This window comes from Urocitellus parryii, chromosome X, assembly GCF_045843805.1.
Source record: "Urocitellus parryii isolate mUroPar1 chromosome X, mUroPar1.hap1, whole genome shotgun sequence".
Lineage (NCBI taxonomy): Eukaryota > Metazoa > Chordata > Mammalia > Rodentia > Sciuridae > Urocitellus > Urocitellus parryii.
This window is the reverse complement of record NC_135547.1, coordinates 55,118,811-55,138,642: the sequence shown is the minus strand read 5'-3', so window position 1 is coordinate 55,138,642 and position 19,832 is coordinate 55,118,811. Positions and strand designations below refer to the sequence as shown.

General features: G+C 33.4%; 1 protein-coding gene across 1 annotated transcript in view; it reads right to left on the bottom strand.

The window, feature by feature from the left end:
• The window catches only part of Diaph2 (diaphanous related formin 2), an 821,535-nt gene that overhangs the window by 520,080 nt on the left and 281,623 nt on the right, over positions 1–19,832 (bottom strand). The gene's annotated exons all lie outside the window — the stretch shown is intronic.

Genomic DNA, 19,832 nt, shown 5'->3' with positions numbered 1-19,832 from the left:
ACAAAGCACCTAAGAATGAGTTAGTTCCTTTTCAACAATTTTCCTTCAGAAGAGATGGAAGCAACTTGTCAATAGCACTCCAGTCTTTTATAAAGAGTGTTTATAGTCTCAAACTTTTAAGGGGGGGGGGCTTCTATCTCCTGATCTGTGAGTGTAAACTTGCAGAGAGAGGGCAGAAACTGGATCAATATTACCAAATCTTTTCATACTCAGTAAAGATGAGTAACCTACAATAAACTGAACCTTATTGTTTATAAAGAAAGGTGAATATCTCTCCTAATTTTTTCATTCTTTCCTACTAACACTGTGATGACACTGAAAGTCTAGATTGTACTGTACAAAGACCAGCATAAAATAATTTTCATAGTTCCAAAGAAGTTTTCACAATGTATCAAAATGAATAAATTCAAGCTGAGGTGTTCTCCAAGAAAAACAAGAACAACCTAAGCTTAAGAAAAGTTCAGTATCAATTTTACTTGAATTAGCCACCAGGGAATTTATATTTCATGAAAAGAAAGATTAAATGGAAATTTCACACTTGGTGAACTACCCCACCTACTGATCCAAATGAAAATACACACAAAAAAATTATCACCAACAATTTGACAGCTTGTGATTTGTTTCAAGACATACCTTTTTGCTGGATTATAATTTTTAAAAATATCTATTTTTTTAGTTTTAGTTGGATACAATACCTTTATTTCATTTATTTATTTTTATGTGGTGCTGAGGATTGAATCCAGGGTCTCGCATGTGCAAGGCGAGCACTCTACTGCTGAGCCACAACCCCAGCACTCCCAGGATAAAAATTTAAAGATAATATATTCCTACTATAGAAAGTTAATTGTAGTTCCTAACATAATCCTTTAACTTACTTCTCACAAAAAGGGCCAAGAAGTTTTTTAAGACATTACTAGAAACAAAACTATTTAAATATAATTTGCTCAGAACTAAAGAAAGCATACAAGTTTGAACAATATATAGTTTTAGTGTACAAATATGAAGTTAGAGTACTCTGGATACAGCTATTAATGTTCTCTTACAGACACCATCTGCTATAAACATAGAGACAAATGAGATTTTGAAGCAGCATTTGCTGGAGCTGAGGAAGAAATGTTACAAAGCCACTTCATGAAGGCACATGCACATGAATAATTAGGAATAAATAATAACTAGAAAGGGAAAAAAAGTAAATTTGATATAAAATAAACATACTGGATCACACTTACTACTATAACAAACCTGGAAGGCTCATGAGAAGCCCAGTCAATTGAAGAAAAAAAAATGAATGCAGATAGGAAAGACAGTAGAAAAGTTTGAATTCACTACTGTTTTATTAGGCATCAGTGAAAATCAAAATGAGATGTTCCCAAAATTGAAACACTAGTGGACTTATAAAAGGCAGAACAATCACACAATAAGAAATGCCACGCTGTTGAATAATGTCCCTTCAAATACAATGTTTGTTAATACAGATTATTGTTTCACATATAGCAACTGATTTTAGAAGATACTTGGGTTTTCTGTTTTTCAATTTTTTTATTTGTTCTAGTTAGTTATACTTGACAAAAGAATGTATTTTGACACATCATACATAAATGGAGTATAATTCTCCTTGTTGTACTTGATGTACAGTTATACAGGTTGTGTAATCATATATGTACATAGGGTAATAATGTCCAATTCATTCTACTATCATTTCTACCCCCATACCCACTCCTCTCCCTTTTGTCTAATACAAAGAACCTCTATCCCCCTCATTGTGAATTAATATCTGCATATCAGAGAAAACATTCAGCCTCTAGTTCTTTGGGATTGGCTTATTTCGCTTAGCATAATATTCTCCAGTTCCATCCATTTACTGGAAAATGCCATAATTTCTCTCTCTTTTAGGGCTGAGTATATTCCATTGTTTATATATACCATAGTTTCTTTATCCATTCATCTATTGAGGGATATCTAGTTTGGTTCCATAGTTTAGCTAGTGTGAGTTGAGCTGCTATCAACACTGATATGGCTGTATCACTGTAGTGTGCTGACTTTAAGTCCTTTGAGTATAAACCTAGGAGTGGGATAACTGGGTTAAATGGTGGTTCCATTACAAGTTTTCTGAAGAATCACCATACTGCCTTCCATAGTGGTTGCACCAATTTGCACTCCCACCAGCAATATATGAGCGTACCTTTTTCTCCATATCCTCACCACCATTTATTTTTGCTGATATTCTTGATAATTGCCATTCTGACTGGAGTGAGATGGAATCTTGGTGTGGTTTTGATTTGCATTTTTCTAATTTCTAGAGATGTTGAACATTTTTTCATATATTTGTTGGTTGATTGTATATCATCTTCTGAGAAGTCTCTGTGCAGTTCCTTAGTCCATTTATTCATTGGGTCATTTGTTTTTTTTTTTTTTTTTTTTTTTTTTTTTTGTGTGTGTGTGTGTGTTTGTGTGAAGATTTTCGAGTTCTTTATATATTCTAGAGATTAGTGCTCTCTCTGATGTGTGTATGGCAGAAATCTGCTCCCAAAATGAACATTTTTTCTCATATTTTTTGACTGATTATATTTCTTCTGTGAAGTTTCTGTACAGTTCCTTTGCCCATTTATTGATTGGGCTATTTGTTTTTTGGTGTTAAGTTTTTTGTGTTCTTCATATATCCTAGAGATAATGCTCTGAGGTGTATATGGTAAAGATTTTTCTCCCATTCTATAGGCTTTCTTTTCGTGTTATAGTTTACTTTGCTGTGAAGAAGCTTTTTAGTTTGAGTCCATCCCATTTATTTATTCTTGAATTTATTTCTTGTGAGTTAGGAGTCTTGTTTTGTTTTGTTTTTCCGTTGTTAATGGACCATTTATCTTATTTGCGGTGCTGAAAATCGAACCCCAGTGCCTCACATATGGTAGGCAAGTGCTCTACCACTGAGCCACCGACCAAGCAGAGGAGTCTTGTTAAGGAAATCAGTTCCTAAGAAAACATGGTGGAGATTTGGGCCCACTTTTTCTTCTTTTAGGCAGAGAGACTGCCTAAGTCCTTGATCCACTTTGAGTTGACTTCTGTGTGGGGTGCAAGACAGGAGTTTAATTTCATTTTGTTAAATATGGATTTCCACTTTTCCCAGCATCATTTGTTGAAGAGGCTATCTTTTCAACAAGGTATGTTTTTCACACCTTTGTCTAATATGTTATCATGGTATTTATGTAAGTTTATCTCCGTGGCTTCTATTCTGTACCATCGGCCTATGTATCTGTTCTGTTGACAGTACCATGTTACTATGTTACTATGTTACTATGTTCTATGTTACTATGGCTCTGTAGTATAATTTAAGGTCTTGTATTTTGATGCCCCCTGCTTCACTTTTCTTGCTACGGACTGTTTTGGCTATTCTGGCTCTCTTATTTTTCCAAATGAATTTCATGACTGCTTTTTTAGGTTTCTATGAAGAATATCATTGGGATTTTAATAGAAATTGCATTAAATCTGTATAATGCTTTTGTTAGTATGGCCATTTTGACAACGTTAAACATACCTATGCAACAGCATGAGAGATCTTTTCATCTTCTAAGGTCTTCTTCAATTTCTTTTTTCAATGTTCTGTAGTTTTCATTGTAGATGTCTTACACCTTTAGAGAATTTTTGAAGCTAACTGTAGTATATTTTGATAACTGAGAGATATGAGTATTCTTCCTGAAATGTATTCTTAAGGAAATTACCATCCCATCTTTAATAAGACTGGATTAAATATCATCTTTTAAAAATAAAATCAATTACTCTGAGGGCAAACTTCACCAACAGACCAAAGGATATAATGAAATAATGTCTAAAAGTTGGTTAATTCTAATTAATAGTCAACACACTTCAAGTTTATAATACCAATAAATCTGAATAATAAGCAGAAGAAAGCAATGGTATCTAACACTCGTAAGTTATTTACTATGAGCCAGGTAACTATTCTAAATATTTTCATGCTTTGTAACCTCAAAAATACCATAATTTGTTTGGGTTCATTATTAACTTACCTGAAAAATAAAATTATTATCCCTCTTATTTTACAGATGAGAAAACTGACTTCAGGGTTTATTGCTTTCTAGCACTACATTGGAGTTTCAGAAACTTCTAATCACTGTGGAAAAAGCTGATGGTTTCTTGCAAGTACTTTTTAACTGACAAATGTCTGTACCTAGTTCTCAGAGGAGTAGAAGCTGAGGAACTGATCTGTTTCAAAGTGTCATAAAGGTAGAGTCTCATGATTTATGAAAGGATTAGAAAAAAAGTTAAAAATATGATGTTTCATGAGAAAGAATAGAAAAAAAAGTGTGGGGAGAAAGAGAGGCAAATAAAAGTACATATCAAAAGTAATAACTCCAGAAATCTGAAACAAAAAATAGAAGTGAATTTTATAAAAAGAAAATAAAATTACTCTAAGAAGCAAAGCCAAGAAACAAATTGTTCCATCTTTAAGCTCTAGCAACCTGGTTCTCAGATATACCATTTGACAGAAACTGCTAATTTTGTCCATAAATTTCCCCTGAATTTTTTCCCATTCTCTTTCTTCCTGAACTGTTACTTAATCTTAAACACTGATCACCATCCCCACATCTCTCTCTCTTTCTTTTTCTTCCTTTTGCCATTAACCGTATTTGCTTTCTATGGTTCAATAATGTATTTCTTGTTCCTCAATCCTTAGAAAATCTTAAAAAAGTTATTTTTCCAAATCTTTATTTTTAGCTGCATGAAAAACGTCTGTAATTATAACATTTGTGTCAGAAAAGTAAGCATGGGCATTTCATTACAAAAAGGTCCTTTGCTACTGTACTATCACCAGAACCATTTTCTAATTTCCTGGGTTTATCATCCAGTTGATCCTATGGCTCCATCATCAACACTCACTGATCCTGTCTCCTACCCTTCAAAATCCACTTCTATTAACACAGTTTGTAAGTTTTCAATACTTCAACCTTTGTTTGTTAAAAATCACATAGTTCATGTCCCTGTACCCAATTTCTTCCACTCTAGTGCCCATGCCAGATCTGGTCCTCTCAAATATTAACCTGCTAGATCCATCAAGGTTACCAATGCCAGTCAGATTTAAGTTCATACCAGAATTTGTCTTCAGTGAACCATCTGAACAGTTCTCCCTTTTTCATTTCCCATTGTAACCTTCTCAAATGTATTTCTCACTATTATTCAATGTGTTTACTAATTCAAACTGACTAAAATATATATTATCATCCAATAATTGTTTTTTTGCAAACTGTAAACAACTTGAAATATGAAGAACGTCCATATTTTAATAGGTACATACATGAATTTCTTTATAGGGGTGTGGGATTGTAAATGAATTACTTCTAATGTATATTCTAGCAAAGTAAATGTGCTAAGTGAGCCTTCATCACAACATTGAAAAATAGGTATTGTTTAACGATTTGATAGCCAAAACCAAATAGTAAGTTTCAACTTTGTGTCCAAGTTCTTGTAGGAGAATCTAAAATCCAGAGTGTTTCTTTGTACTACTTTCCCTATTCTTTTCCTTTGCCATTCCATTTCTTAACCCAACTGGAAGGCCCCCAGTAATCTTACTGGCACACCCCGTTAACTCTGCTAAGTATCTTTCTTCCTGTACTCCTATTTGCCTGATGATGTTGGAAGCTTTTTGAAAAATCCAAGCTAATTCAGTAACTTAGATACAAAGGTGTTACTGCCTCTAATTTCTTTAATGCTAGCACTCGGGCCCCAACTACTGAAGTATGGAAGACACACTGACAACCATGCAAACTGACAGCTGACAGCAAGGGAGAAGAAAATATACCTATAAAAAGAAGACACAAAAACTATTAAGTGACAGCAGCCTGGGACCATGAGCCTCTCCTGGTATTCTCTCTGTGCATTTCTCTCCAACTGAAAACTGACAAGCAAGAACAGAGCAGCTGTCTACCCCTTTTTCTTCTTGACTATTTTCTGCTCAATGAAAATATGAAAGAAAAAGGGGGTGGGCAGAGTTATTTCTCTAGTCCTTCCGGTTTTCTCTTTGATTACTCTGCGGCTGCCTCTATTTCCTTGCAAAGATTCCCATATAACAGACAGAGGTAATACTTAACTCGGCAACTTTGTTAACAAACTCCAGGTGCTTTCTACAGAGGCCTCTAAAGACATCATCCTATTCTTTCAAACTCCTTTTCTGCAGTGAAATCTTCCTCATTCCAAACTCCAAGGCATCTTATTCTCTGACACATTCCATAAACAATTGGGGAATGTGTAATAGGATATCCAAACCTACCACATAAAGTTGATAGTATTATCCCTATTTTATAGCTGAGAAAACTATGACTCCACATTGCTAAAGTTCCATATGCAGTAATATTTGTCAAACTCCAAACCCACATTCTTTTAAACATCATTTTTGTTGAAAGAAATTCTATCCGTTATCATTTGAAGATATTATGTCCAAGTCACTCAGTGCTTTCTGCAGCCTATGTTCTTTTTAATTCCTTTACTATTAATAACAGTGCTGAAAAGCATTTATTATTAAATTCAATTTACAATCCTGAGCTTCAAAGCTGCTAGATAACTATTTGAACAGTACACAAGTAGTAACAGATTAAGTTTTAAATTTTTTCCTCTGCAATAAATCTTGCAGTTGTCTTACAACTTTATAGAGCTGCCCCAAGAATCTTAAAAATATCTCAAACTTAAGACATATAATTTTATTAGACAACTATTTACAAGAGTTGTCATGTGCAAGCACTGGATTGTGAAACCTTCAAGGAGAGAGGTTGAATCATGGTTAATATTCATATTTTTAACTTCCACTGTAACATATAAGATGGCTTATTGCATGGAATTTATGTGTGGACAAAGAATCTAGACTCAGACTGACCAGGCTCAATGCCCAGTTCTGTCATTTCCATGAGATCCTAGGGGAGTCACTTAACCATCTGGAGCTTCAACTATTTTTCCCTAATTAGGTTTCAATAATAGTATCTACTTCAAAATGCTGTGAAGATTAAATGAGAGAATGCATGTAATGTGCTTAGCACAGTGGCAAGCACAGAGTAACATTTCAATAAATGTTAGTGGCTATTATTCTTATTGTTGAGGTTGATCACCTCAGGAACTACTTCTTTCAGCAAAAAAAAAAAAAAAGCTTTCCCAGTCAGGCACACTTAGGAATATCTTCATGTTTCTGTTGAATCTTAACTCACACTATTTCTACCGAGAATGAATAGTGGTTATTTGTTTTAATATCTACCTCCCTAGGCTGCAAAAGCTCTTCTTTCTGAGCAGGACACATCTTATTCCATTCTGGAACATCATCCTCAACAATGATTTACAGGCATGTGTATATCCCTCTACCACAAATACCCTCAACTGTCTTCTCCATCTGGTAAAATTCTTTTCATTCTTCAGAAACAAAACTTCTTCCAATGTAAGACCTTCTCAATTGCCTCAGGCAAAATTAAGATTCCCAGGGCAGTTTTTCACACCTCAACTATAGTTATTATGTCACTACACTGTAATTTATCTGTTCATCTATACACCCATGTCTCTAACTAGATTGTGAATTCTTCCATGTCAGGACTCCCATTTTATTCATTGTTTAAGAGCCAGCCCAATGAGAACATAACATATGGCTGATTCTCAAGAACAATTTATTTGGATGAATGACTGATGAATAAATGAAGCAAGCAAAGGCTAAACAATATATTATGTAATGTCTCAATGGAAGTTTGAAGGATTATGAAGTAACTAAACTTCAGGTTGTCATTTATAAATTATATACTACAATTATTTCAGAGAAAATATTGTGATAAGAATTCACATCTTCATGAGTTATTTCAGTCTGAAGGAATAACATGAAAGTGTATATGTAGATAAATATTTGGAATTTGTACAAACAATTAAGCTTTTCCACCTTGTCTTGTCTTGTGTTTACAAAGCAGAAGCATTTGAAATTATAGCATGATCATAAATAAGAATATATGAAGTGGATTTTTAAAAGACATGAAGATTTTACAATATTTCCTCCTTTTGTATGGTTGTAGTTCTGTGTACCCAAGGAGTATGTTTGTGTAGGAAAAGCAAAGGAAAAAGAGGAAAAAAATAGGGAGAAGGCTAGAAAAGGAAAGCAAAGCAGAAAAGAAAATGTTAAATAAAGGTAATTGGGATTGGTTTGCATTTAAAGAGTAGAATGGAAAAGAGCAAATTGTCATCTTAAATCATAGTACAGTGTTGAAAAAATACTACAACCCTACCTGGATATGATCTAAGACTATTCGGTATGACAATTTTTACAAGTATTAAATACATTTCATAATAATGAAAATAATATCCTAAACCTTTGTGTAATATTAGAAAATGTTACATAGGGGGCTGGTATTGTGGCTCAGTGGGAAAGTGCTATCCTAGCTTGTGAGAGGCACTGGGTTCAATTCTCAGCACAGCATATAAATAAATAAAATAAAGGTCCATCAACAACCAAAAAAAGTGTTTAGAAAAAGAAAATGTTACACAAAGAAAATGACTCTCTACCATGCCCCTCTTCTACTTCATGGTGAGTTGAGAGAAAAGAATATGTAAAGACAATTAGAAATGAAAAGTTAGAACATAATTCATTCTTTTTTTTTAAAGAGAGAGTGTATGTGTGAGAGAGAGAATTTTTTAATATTTATTTTTTAGTTATCGGCGGACACAACATCTTTGTTTGTATGTGGTGCTGAGGATGGAAGCCGGGCCGCACGCATGCCAGGCGAGCGTGCTACCGCTTGAGCCACATCCCCTGCCCCATTTACAACATTTTTATATTTGATGGTAAATTGCCATTATTACTCATAATTCATTCTTGATGCAAATCATAATTAAAAATATACTAAAAAGTGATCAATCTAATACAATGAGCAAAAATAAAAAGGAAAAGTAGAGCATATTTAGATCTTAGCCTAACAATTAACAAAGTCTCTTATGGAATAAATCTGGTCTTGCTTTAAGAAAATGTCAATTTTACCTATTGTTTTATTAAAAGTCATTGATATAACAGGTGCAAATTAATGAAAGCTAAGAACTCAGATATTTTGTTCATACTTGTTACAGTCTACAGCAGTGGGACTCATGACACTGATGCAAATGTGTATGTATTCATTAAGAATTATCACTTTTCTTCATTAGGAAGTAAAGATAATGAATAAAACTTTCAATAATGCACTCAAGCTTAGATATATAAAAACATGGAATGCTTAAATACACAGAGTTAAGTCAATGTGCAAATGAGTAGTTAAGACTATAGATAAATGGATTAGATTTGACCTACTGAGTGACAAGAGACTCCCAATCAGTGAGACTAATACACATTCATGGATTAAGGATTTGAATCACCATGACAGTATTTGTTCATAGGTCTTTTATTGTTTTTTTTAACAGAAAAGTTAATTATATCTATGCATTATTTTCCTCTATGATCTTGGAATACTAATTCTGATTTCAAGATAAAACTAAGCTTGCATAAAATATTAAATCAAATTTGAAAATAAAATCAACATTATTCCAACTATATAGCCACTTAAAATGCATTGCTAAACAGGACTACTTTGCCAAGCCAAAATTTCAAGACTACAGGTAATATCTTCAATACCTAAAATTTCTAAGAATTTTTCCCTTATTTAGAGTTAAAAATAAGGAATGGACAAGCCAGGCATGGTGGCACATGCCTGGAATCCCAGAGACTTGGAAGGGTGAGGCAGGAGGATCCTATGATTGAGGTCAACTTCTGCAATTTAGTGAGACCCTATCTCAAAATAAAGCTAAAAAGGTGGTAGGGACAATATAGCTCATGTTTAAGTGCCCCAGGATTCAAAAACTTGTATTAGAAAATGAATTTTAAAACATTGTTAAGCCAGGTGCAGTCATGCACACCTGTAATTCTAGCTACTCATGAAGCTGAAGCAGGAGGAGGGTCACAAGTTTGAGGTCATCCTGGGCAACTTGTCAAGACCCTGTTTCAAGATAAACAAATACAAATGGCTAGGGATATGGCTCGGTGTTTAAGAACCCCAGGGTTCAATCTCTGGTACCAAAAATACACAAATATACAAAGGATGCACAAAGGGATATATATATATATATATATATATATATATATATATATATATATACACACCATATTGATAATAAACATATATGGCTTAGGGTTTTAAGGAGACCATGCACCTCACCAATTCCTGTGTCTAAACAGTTTTGTATTATGTAAGCTACTTTAAAATCAATTTGTATATCCTGAGCATTTCCTCACTAAAGAAGTCAGGAAAAAATTTAACTAAACACTTACTGGTGTTGTAAAGGGAACCAAACAAACAGGCGACCTGTTTCCTACCCTGGAGATGCTAGATGCAGGTTGAGGATACCAAAGAGAACATTTAAAAGCAACTCAAAGGCATTTAGAAAGCAAATGGCACAAGTTAATAGAATGCATTTTAAGAAAATGAAAGACTCCATTAAGGCACAGTTAACTCTCTTCTGTATTCTCAAATCTGAACTCAGGATTAATTAGAAAGAGTAAACAGGACTATAAAGGAGGTAAGTGCCATGATTAGATGATTCAGAGGTACCAGATATTTCACTTGGGGAATTGGTATGTGATAGGCATATGCACAGACTACATAACTCATATGCATAAATGGACAACCAAATTGGCCTTGCTGTAGTAAAAGTATACTTCACATACACTGAATACTGAGGTTCAAAAAATGAGGGTACAATGGTCAACTGGTAGATAAAATGGCAGATGACAATAGGAACACATCAAGAATTATTAATTTTTATTCTCATACTCAAATGTGCTACAGGTATTTTTTTAACTTAAAGTAAATAAAATCCCACAGATATCAAAAGGTATATTTCATGTTTTATAAAATACACATATCATGGAAACCTGAACCTCTAAATTAAGACTCAAGAGAAATGAATCAATAGTATTCATCTGACAGCCTTAGGACTAAATGAATCTTAAAACTTTTAGCCATTGCTTTTTACTGAGTTGAAGGAAATTTCAATCCAATAGTTGCTAGAACTTTACTTTGAAAACGGACAATTTGTAAATATTAAATTACATTTTTACTTTGAGAGTGGACAACTTGGCAATCTTACATTCCAACCATAGACTTTTTTTCCTTTTTCTTTTTCTTTTCTTGCCCTATGTCTACCAACATAACAGCTTAAGCCAAGAACTGAGTCTTTTCTTCATTTTTTGTCTTTAACCTTGTCCCTCTACATTTTGGACAAAATTTTTGTTATATTTTAAGTGTACATATCTACAGTTTTATAACACACATCAACAGTAAGATGTTTCAGAGTTCACATTTTTAACCCAAGAAAAGCAAAATGATGGATACATGTACTAACATTTTATACATTTACCACATATTACTTATTTGAAAGAACACATTATTCCAAAATGGAGGAACATACAAATTGGAGCAATAACAAACTTTCAGAAGAGCTATATTCAAAACTAGATACTTAATTACTAGTTTCATTACTGTAATAGGATACATTTCTGTCCCACAGTGTCTTCCTCTGCAAAATCAGATTGCTACATTTACTTAACCAGCTCATAGACTCTAAATCAAGTGGAACAGATAAAAACAGTATTGAAGTTGTCAAATATGTCAACCACTGTCCTTGAAAACAAAGAACAAAAAAATTGACTACACCTCTGTACTAAAGAAATGATAAAAATGATCACAACTCCATGTCAGCATGGTGGGTATTTTTCCAAACATTTTATATAAATTAAAACTGTCAAAATAAACCTAAAGGATAGATGCTATTACTGTTCCATTTCATAGATGAAGAGACTTAGATATTAAGTGTCTTAATACTGGTTCACACCAGTATTAGAAGTGAGTTTTATTGTTTTTTTATTATTATGAATTTAAACTTTTTTATTTGCTTTTTTGTGGTGTTAACAATAGTTTTTAAAATATACTTTTAGTTGTAGATAAAAATCTTTTATTTATGTGTTTTTATATGGTGCTCAGGATAGAACCTGTGCCTTGCCTGTGCTAGGGAAGCACTCTACCACTGAGCTATAACCCCAGCCCCCTAACATATTTTTTTCAGAAGTGGGTCTTGAACAAATCATAGCTGTGACTACTCTGAGAATATAATTTTTAATATAAAATGAGGTAGAAAATACACCTAACAGTAAGTGGGACACAGTGGTGCCTGCCTGTACTTCTAGTTACTTGGAAACCTGAGGCAGGAGGATGCCAAGTTTAGATTGCACAATTTAGAAAGACATTGTCCTACACTAAAATAGGAAGATCTGGAAAAGCAGTTCAGAGGTTTACCACTTACTCTACCCACATAATTTAATTCTAAAGTAAACAGCTTACTACTGCTGGGTAAGAAAAGCATAATGAAATCAGAAAGCTCTTCTGAGACAAATGATCATATGGTCCCAAATAACTAAATTTATATCATAAGAGATTTTAATGCATCCTGTACACTACCTATGTAAAACCACATACATATAAATGATGGGGCATGATTACAATTTAATGTAGTCATATTAAAGCTAGGGAAACACTCTATCCTTCAGTGCAAACTTAAAATAATCTGATATCAGAGGCTACAGAAAAGTTTTACTACAAATTACAAAATAATGTTTTTTACAATGGACTCCATTAAACAATTGAGGGTCTTCTGCAAATTTTGGGAATCATACAATTTTCTTTAACAACCCATGGTACCTGGTTCATATCCTGCTTTCCTAATAGTGTTCTTTAACTTTTCACCATGACCCTGTACTGCTATAGCATAGAAATAAAGTGAAGTTCATTAATATTGACTCTATCATAAAGGAATTCCTTTAGCATGAAAATGTACATTAAACCATGTTTCACTCATATCATAAAATATAGAAAACTAATATGTTTGGCTTACTCAACAAAAAATTAGTAATATTAAATGAATCCTGTTTCTCAATCTTAAAATAATTTTGTCTTTCATAAACTGAGCATTAATATTTTTCATCCTTATATAAAAAATATAGGGATGTATTACAAAAGTTGGTTCTGAGACAAATGTCACTTTTCCTCCAAATAAAAACTGCATCCAGTAAATTGTTACAGAAACCATGTGAGTGAAATAGATTTTAGATTTTTTATTTCCTCCTTATTTTGTGATAAATAACATGGAGTTTATTCACATTCACCAAATAGTATCGTCACAGAGGATAAAGGCTAATATGTATTAATTGCTATGGTCATTGAGATACAGTGTAAACATTTCTTTTCACAGGCAAAATATACAACTTAAATCACAAGAAGTAGAAGCAAAGGATGATATATATATATATATATATATATATATATATATATATATATATGATGGATGTGTGTGTCTGTATTATATATACACATACACACATTACAGAGGAAGCAAATACTATATATATATACACACACACACACAAGTATATAAGCAAATACTATATACACACACGATATATTTGTTTTCTCTGTAAAATGTTGTCATTTGACTATGAATACAACCTCCCAAAATTTAATCTGATAAAAAACTAAGTCAGTATTAGTAGGCAACATCTGTAATAAAAGCGTGAATTACCCAAAAGATAGCTAGTTTTCTTCTTTAAGACATGTTAGCATAAATTCATTATCTCACCTTTAATGTTTATGCTATTCATTGAAATACCTTTTCAAAGGTGGAATATTAAAACATGACATTTAATATAAATAAAATTACCACAATCAACATATGAAATGAGAAAATTCAACAAAGTACATTAGACATTAAAGACTGTTAATAAAATGGAGATACTATCTCAGTGAGGGTATGAATACAGCCTACCTAGAGAAAGGGCAATGGTGCTTCAAGGTCTTCTGAAGACCCATAAAACTCACTAACGCTCATAAAAAAAAGAACAATTGTATTCTGAGCTTTGAGACTGACATAGACCTGTAATCATCAGTAACCTAGAGCCTCATGATTCCTGTAGGCCACACAAAGTTTAATGGGATTCAATACATCAAAAAAGACTTAGAAAATACCAAAGTATTGGGGAGCCATAAGATACAGATCAATTTCCTAAATGTGACTGAGAAAAATAAGTTGAATGATTATTTATATCATGAGACAGTATGAATAAAAGAATATGATACTCTAAATATCATCTAGCCTCTCTCACACACTATAGCAAATGAAATCTAAAGGATAATTTCAAGATACTTACATGATTCCTTGAAATTAAAATTGCAGCATCTCCAAGGATGCATGCATTTAAGATATTTGTCCATATGCTACATTAACAAGACATATATGTGCAGGTATGGATAAAGAAAAATCCAGAGAAGACAATGTGATCTTTAGACAGATTCACATAAGCAGCTTTCATTCAAGTAATACATAAAATAGGCAATCTCAAGATTTGTTAACACTAAATTCACATGTCTACTTGCTCACTATACTTCAATACTAGGCCTTTGCAAATATTCTGTTTATCACAACCATCTCCTTAAAGAGGACTATGCTTTAAAAAATAAACACCACCACGAAACAAAGACAACTCTTCCTGTAAGTGGTAACAAATATACTGCACGGATCAGGTGATAAGGAAAAGTTATAAAAAAGAAAATAAGACAAGATCTCAGTTTGCCTTCACTGCCTCTATTTTCTGGCTTTTCTAGATTGACAAAAACAACTCAAAATAAGAAAAGTTTATTTTGGCTTCAAGTTTCAGAGGTTGAGACCATGGGCCAACCACTCCATTGCTCTGGGCCCAGGGTGAGGAAAACCATCATGGCAGAAGTGTACAGAGGCAGAAAACTACTTAGCTCATGGAAGCCAGGTAGCAGAGAGAGAGAGAGAGAGAGACAGAGACAGAGACACAGAGAAACAAATATAGGAAGGCTTTCAGGTAAGATCTACCATTCCAGGGCATGTCCTCAGTGTCTCAACTCCTCCAGCCATGTCCCACCTTCCTATAATTATCACAAGGAATTCCATTTCATACCTGAATATTCCTATAGAAGGACAACAGCTTTGATAGGACACGTTCTATTCAACCATAATGCAGTATGACTACTTAGATCAAATTATGGATGTCTAAATTTAATGTGGAATATCAAAAATACATTGAGGTCATATAATTACCAATGCCTTTGGAATATCCCCACAATTCCATCTCATCTAAGTACTTGGCATATACACATACTCATTGAAGAAAACATAACTATAGCAATTTAAACTAAATATCTATTAAATAATTGTGACTAGAACCTAAGTTTTGACATAACACATACTCTAATTAAGGCAATATTTAATGAACTAGTGGTTGTTACTAAGAAAAATAATGAGCAAAAATCTGGCCTTATCATTAGACAATTTCTTAACAAATGTGACACATTGTCAGTGAGAATTCAACCACCTAGTTCATTTCTGTCAACATTTTACTGACTAAAATGCCCTAATATAATCCTTGACCTTCAATAAAGAGTTTAAATGCATAAAGCACAAATCATTAAGTATTTTTCAAAAGCATACAATAGCAATTTTGACATTTTACAAGGTCATTTTTCAGAAGCATAAATGAATAAAGGTTTCATTCTGTAAAATCACTAACATAACTTTTATTAAATTGTATAAAATTAAAATTAATAAGGTCAATCATACCCAATGTTTCTTTACTAGTATCAAAAACTATGTGACAAAAATAATTTAAATCAAATGTGGTCATTTCTACATTTTCAACCATTATACTCCATTGTGAATGAAGCATCTCAGCATACATCTTAGAATTAATTTTCTAAACAAGTACTTTGAATTTCAGAGTTTCTCAGCTATTTGTCTGACTGTATTTATTCTCTAGGTAAACAGTAGAGATAAATAAGCATATAATATATGGAACTTGACAGAAATATGAGGCATACACACATATCACATATATATATATATACATATACACACACACACACACACATACATAAAATAGAAACCTATTAATAATATGGGCTGGGGGTTTGGTTCAGTGGTAGAGTTCTTGCCTTAGCAAGCGTGAGGCACTGGGTTCGATTCTCAGCACCACATATAAATAAAGTCCATTGACAACTAAAAAAAAAAACTTGTAAAAATGATAAAAATTTAAGCCATTCTTTTCTACTGATAAGGTTTGGCTTTTTTCTCTCTCTCCTTTTTTATCTTATTTATTTTATTTTTGTTTTGTTTTCTGGAGGGGCAGACCTGAATATCAAAGCCAGGGTCTTCTGCATGCTATGCAAGTGTTCTATCACTGAGCCATATTTAGCCCCCTGATTAGGTATGGATTTCATATGGATACCTGATTTCACTATTTATTTTAACTAACTAGGATCTTAAACCAAGAAGCCACACACTCAAGTATAAAATACATTAAGACATATTATAGTATATTCAAATAATTAGTCCTTAGAGAAAGCTATGCTAACACGTTTCATTCATTTGTCAACTGTCTTCCATAGCAAAATGTGATGTGTGTGTTGCTATTATATGTCAGACATTAATAAAACTTGGAAATTTTCCGTAATGAATTGGATCCAATTTTGTTTCAATTAAATATCCATGAGGATGGTCAATGAAGCTTCATCTATGGAATTAACCTTCCAAATCTTTATTTTCCAGGTAAGATAACTCTTATGATTTCCTAGGCTTTTCTAGAGGCTGAATATCTCCAGACTGAGTATCATACTCAAAAGAATTCATAGTTCATACTTTCTTCTAGCTACCTGTATACATTTTTTTTGTATTATCCAAATGACCTACACCACCAAATACCTCCACTGGTCCTAAACTAAAAAAAGAAAATCTGGTCTGATTTTCACCTACACTAACTTTTAGAACATGCCTATGTTAAGAACACTAACATTATCCATACTGCCAAATCTGAACTTTCTTTTTGCAAACATCATCTGACTTAAATTTTCAGCAATAATGTTTTTAGTCAGCTTTTTAGCTGTTGTAAGTAAAAGACCTGAACTGAACGATTTTAGAGGAGGAAAAGTTGATTTGGGGGGTTCACAGTTTTAGAGGTTTCAGTCCATACACAGCAGGCTCGATTTCTTAGGGCTCAAGAAGAGGCAGGACATCATGGAAGAAGACTGCGCCCAAAGGAAGCAGCACAAATGATGGTCAGAAACTAGCAGAGGGACTCCATTGGTCAGATACAAAATATATACCCCACAAAGTCACACCCAATTTCCAGCCACACTCTACTTCAGTTATCACTCAAGTAATCCCATCAGGGGATTAATTCACTAATTGGGTTAATACTTTCACAACATAATCATTTCTCCTCTGAACCTTACATCTTTTCACATGTAAGCCCTCACACACAAACCATAACAAATAGTCTACATGATTAAACTAGCTCCTAATTTCTTCCTGAAATACTTTGTTCTTTGGGATTCTCTTTACATTTTGTTCATCTTTCTAATTCTCTGTGGCATTTCCTTTGCCAGCTATTCCTCTTCTACTGGCCCTTGAAATGTTGGCCTTCAGAGATCAATCCCAGGCCCTCATTTTTTTCTCTCTAAAATTCTTTAGGTAAATCATCATCATCATCATCATCATCATCATCATCATCATCACAATTTTAAATTCCATACATGTGTAGATAAACTCCCAGTCTGTCAAACCCAGATGTGCTCAGCTATTCTTCTGAAGTCCAAATTCCGAGATACAAGGGATTACAGAATATAGCTAACTCATCTATCTTATTTCTCAAGTTTCTTATGTCTAAAGTGTAACCTTGGGTGGTGTTTTGTGGTTGATTTGTTTGTTTTTCTGTTCTCCCCTATCTTAGAAAATACCATCATCATCTACCTGGCTGCAATTTACATGAGAATCAGATTAGATGCCTCTTTCCTCTTTCTTCATTTTCTCTCAATTCTCCAAGTTGACTATGTTATTAATAAGTGTTAAGTTCACTTTTTAAATATTTAGTTCCCTCCATAATATCTACACTGCCACCATCTTAATTCAAATCACTAAAATCTCTCAACTAGACTATTATTAAAAAGCCTCCGAAATGTTCTCCCATCAATCCTAAATTTTCCTACAAAGTGATCATCCTAAAATGTAATTTGATCAGACCATCACAAACCTGTAATTAAAAATCCATTAAAGGTTACCCGTAGGTCATAATAAAAAGGTCTTTTATGAACTGGCTCCAACTTATATTTCCAAGTCATCTCCCTTCTGTCCTTCATACCATATTCCCCAATCAAACATTTTAAGCTGTTATTTTTAGAAACACTTCATGGAAATTTGGAAATCTTTTTTTTTAATGAAGTAGATTCCAGGTGCCCTCTATAATAAAGCTATTCTAACTTAGATTTTATCAAGTCTTTTGAGAGAGAACATAACAGAGTTAGTGCTAGCAAAGAAATAACTGCATAACACCTTCTATATAAACATGGAAATAATCATGATACAAACATCATTCATTATCTGAATTTGGTTGGGAAAACTTCTGTTCCACATAGACTTCCCAACATCTTTTCAACTAGAAATGAGTTTCTAGACTTCTATTTTGATTCCCCACTTAGAGAGACTATCTCTGAGTTCTGCCAAGCATTGCCATCTCAATAAGTCTCCCTTGCTCATTCCCTTTGTTTACACTGTTCATATCACTATCCCATCCTATTGTCTGAACATTAAACAGTTATGATGATCACAGATGTATTACTATGGATATAAAAATTTCAAAGGAAAATCACATTGCCTGATAACACAAAAACCACTTATAAAACCTGAAATAAAAGGAATAAGAAAGTCATTATTTGAGGAAGTAGCATGAAGAGGATAGACAAGTCATTCCATTCTGTGACTATGGCCTAAAAGTGAAAGAAACATAGTGGTTCTTATTGTTTAAATGTGAGGTGCACACCCTCCCCCCCGCAAAATTGCTCATGTCAGAATGTACAAATATTCAGAGGTAGAATGATTATGAGTGCTGTAACCCAATCAGTGGATTAATCTAAGTGATTGATTAGTAATTTGAACAAATTAACTAGATGGTAACTGTAGGCAGGTGGGGCATGGTTGGAGGAAACAGGTAATGGAGGGTATGTTCTTAGGGACTATATATCTTGTGCCTGGCTCCTCTTATGCTCTCACTCTCTGTTTGTTTCTAGTTGTCATGGAGTGAGTAGCTTTCCTCTGCCACACCCTGCCTGCATTATGTTCTCCTGGAGCTATGGAGTTATCCAACCATGAAAACCAGGAGCCTAACAAATTTTTCTTCCAATAAATTGTTCTAATCAGGTATTTTGATCACAGAAACATGGAGCTAACTAACACAGGAATTTATGATATAACATTCTCTTTACTAGAAAGCACTATCCATTATCTTTTCATTAGGAAAGTTTTGACGTAGATCTCTTTCACAAAATACTTTCAACTACGTGCAAGTAGCAAAGTTTCAAAATGAATATGGCAAATAGCATAGCCTGTGTTAAAAAAATATGGGGGGGGGATAAATCCTTTTCTGCTTTGTGCTTTTATTAAGTTAGTTTTATCACTGCCCTTTACCCAATTATATTTTGACAATTCTATCGAGGTTTATACCAAATGAATCAGTCAAAACACTATTATCAATAATTGATCTAGTTTAACAGATCCAAATGGATCCAAAACCCTATATTCATCACATTAACATTTCAGGTCAGAAAGTGGTATATAGCATGTATATATGGATATTTCCCTATACTCGTGGAATATATAGCTATGAACTCTAAATTACTATTGCAAACCTAGGTGATTATGAAAATTTAGTGAAGGTGTAC